This window comes from Sinocyclocheilus grahami, unplaced genomic scaffold (assembly GCF_001515645.1).
Source record: "Sinocyclocheilus grahami isolate Dianchi unplaced genomic scaffold, SAMN03320097.WGS_v1.1 scaffold98.1, whole genome shotgun sequence".
NCBI lineage: Eukaryota > Metazoa > Chordata > Actinopteri > Cypriniformes > Cyprinidae > Sinocyclocheilus > Sinocyclocheilus grahami.
Genome location: NW_015505277.1, coordinates 2887331 through 2890869, shown reverse-complemented (window position 1 = coordinate 2890869; position 3539 = coordinate 2887331).

The following is a 3539-nucleotide window of genomic DNA, read 5'->3' as shown; positions in this document are numbered from 1 at the left end:
CTGTTTCCACCACTGAATAAAAAATAAAAAAGGTAATTGTGACTTTTTATCTTACAATTCTGACTTTGTATTTTTTGCAAATGCAAGTTTACATCACACAGTTCTGCCTTTTTTTTCCATAATTGCGAGATATCAACTCGCAACTGAGTTATAAAGCCAGAATTGTGTGAAATGAAGTTGCAATCGTGTGTTATAAAGAGATATAAACTCACAGTTCTGACTTTTTCTTGCAATTTAGCATTTTTTTCTCACAATTGTGAGTTTATATCAAAAACAAAATCAGAATTGTGATTCTGTATCCCACAATTGCATGATATAAACCAGGAATGTGCATTTATAAAAATTTATAATTTTACATTGACCTTAAATCACATGACTGAATGTTTAAATAAAGATATTATAACAATTAAGTAAGATTAAAAATTAAGTTCTGATTGTAAACATGACACACAGTAAATGCAACTGTTTCATATACGGTATATGTCCACAAATAGGAATTATTTAGGAATTCTTTAAAAACATATTATTCAACCTTTCTTCCTTCATTACCTTCAAATATTGTTCTTCCTATCATTTCTCTGTTATCATTATTTAATGATGTGCATATGTCAGTTTTATCAGTTATGTGACTGTCATCTTCTGTCAGTTTTGCTGTCCTCTCCGAGGACTATGTGAACATCAGAAGTCAATGTGTCCATTAATAAGCAGTGCTGTGCATTTGCAGGCTAATTTGTATTTCTGCCTCATTTAACATTTGAAGTCACTTCAACATCATTTGAGGCATTTCCGATCTGCAATCTTTAAAGGTCTAGCTACATTAATCAAGACATATTTACCAGAGAAGAGACTGTAATGATTTTGAAAGGTGATGATGGTGGTAATAAATGCTCAAAGTTGCAGCCATGTGTATCACGCAAGCATGAAATAATACACAATGTGAACATACACTTTTCACAGGCTTTCCGGTTGCGAGTCTTTATCCAATTATCAAACCAAATGCTTCATTGTATCACAGTCACCTAAATGGAGCACTCTCTCTCTCTCTTGGAGCCTGTGAACTGGTTCATCCTAATTGTCTTCTGTGTTTTTGACATGGTTAATGCAAATTAGGGTGATTTGTTGTCGCCCTATTTAGTATACATTTACATGTAATTACAATGTAATTATTTATTTTGTATAATGTTATTTACATGATGAAAAAAAATAAAGTCAGAGGAAAGGAACATCCGTTTTGTAACATGTGCAAACACTGCTCACATTTCACAATTTTTCAAGAAAAAGTATTTAAATTGCATTGAAAAACGGAATAACTCCTTGACAGGGATTTTGAATATATGCAGTTACTCTGTTACTAAATAGGTTTTTTTTGCAATCTCACTTATCAGTTCAAGCTTTGTCAGTCAGATTTTCCTTTGCATTTCCTGTGCCTTATGATCTTTTTATTCTTTATATTCCTCAACTAGTTTTTGCTTGTTCATATTTCTATATCGCTCGCTCTTTCTCTTTCTCTTTCTCTTTCTCCGCCTGGCACTGTAGAAGTGTGGCCGTTGATTACAATCATAAATTACTCACTTTTATTTCTGCCATGTGCGACTGGAGTGATTTTTCCCCATTCTTCTTTCTCTTCCGGCCCTCTGATAAGGTGCACGAGCATATCTGATGCTGAAGCTGCATGATTACATCTCAGTGGACTCTTTCGGCCCGATAAAGACAGTCGAGCAAAAACTCAAGCTGGAAATGGCATTTGCATTGAAGCTAGCAGTCTTTACTGTTGGTAAAAATAAAATAGAAGGGACTCTATTCATGCTACTGCTTTCTACATACATCTCCATGATAGATGCTGACACAGAGACTGCAGTCAAGGGTAATATTTTCCATGCTGACCTCTGGAAACCTGCTCACCATATAACTGATGCGCTCTCATCGGATGTCCTATATGGTTCACAATGAAAGAGTGTTTCATTTATGTTGGATTGACCTCTGTATCACACCACGATCCTTCCACACTGTCCCAAAACGCATATTTTATATATTTAGTCCAAAAGTAGACCTATTTTAAATGCCCCAGGTGTAGTTCTGCAGAGAGGAACAGTATGCAGTGGTCCATTTGCTCAGCGTATGTGAATAAATACATATCCTGAGGCAAAAACCTATTTTAGAACAGTGCTTTGCTAACATCTCTCCAGCTGGCCCTCTCCAAACGCTCTGTACCACCAACTATAAGCCAGGGATATTTATCTCCGCTGTGTTTTGGGATCCTTTATAGGACAGTCACAGTTGATGACCCTTCCCACTGGAGCTGGAAAGCTTTACAAAAAGTGCTGCGGTGGTACCATGGTACTGTAATGGTTACTTTGATACTCGGTACTCCATGATTATTCAAATAGCTTGGTATGACTAAGGTACATCAAATAATGCCATGGTAAAACATTGGTTAAAGTTTAAAAACAATACATGGTATTATTATTATACATGTCCAAGCTATGTTACTGTCATGAGAATATCATGATATTACCATGGTACATGTTTAAACAAAAGTACATATGTAGTACTTCAAAGAATATCAAGGTATTACTATGGTAAATGTCCAAAAACATAGTATTACCATGATGCATGTTCAAAGAAAACATATGTTGAATATTAAAATGTTCAACTTAGCAGCACATCACTTGCTCACCAGCGGATCCTCTGCATTGAATGGGTGCCGTCATAATGAGAGTCCAAACAGCTGCTAAAAACATAATAATAATCCACACCACTCCAGTCCATCAGTTATCATCTTGTGAAGTTTATAAGAAAAGACATTTCCATATTTAATGCATTTTGACTTTAAACCATCGCTTTGGTCAAAATATGACTCCATGTTTTGAAAAAAACATGCCTTCTAACATAAAAATCCACCAAAATATTCATCTAGAATGGTTTTTGCTTGTAATCAGTGCTTGATCTGTGCATATTTCTCTCCTGATTCAAACAATATAGCTTTTTCACTGGAGAAAGCAATATTATGGATGGAAGACATATTTTAGTGACGTTTGAAGTTAAAACAATGGTAGTATGACACCATAGTACTAGAATGTCCAAAACTATGATACGTACATTTCCAACTTTTTCAGGATCACCCTTATCTTTATACCAAGCATTTAGACATGGATTCAGTGATTCAACAGCGCTGACAAGCACACAGCAACTTCTAGTTTTCAGTTTTATAAATTAATTCGGCATCCCTGTAGTCGTAAAGCAAGAATGTATAATGTACATGTCAGCTACTGAAAATGTAAAGTTAAAATGCTAGCCCAGAGTAAATTTCTCTTCCCTAACTCTGTTTCATTTCCCTCTTTCGCACTAGCTCTCCATTTTTTGTCTCAGGATCTGAAGTGTGTCCCTGGGTAATAATTGCTGACACGCCAAAGCCAACATTGCACACGGGGCCCTTTAATAGTTTTCATTTTTCTTCTTTACAGGCTAGCCTCTGCGCTGCCATTATGAATGATCAGGGCACAGCAGCCCGCCATCGAGAACTCTCTCTCTCTCTCTCT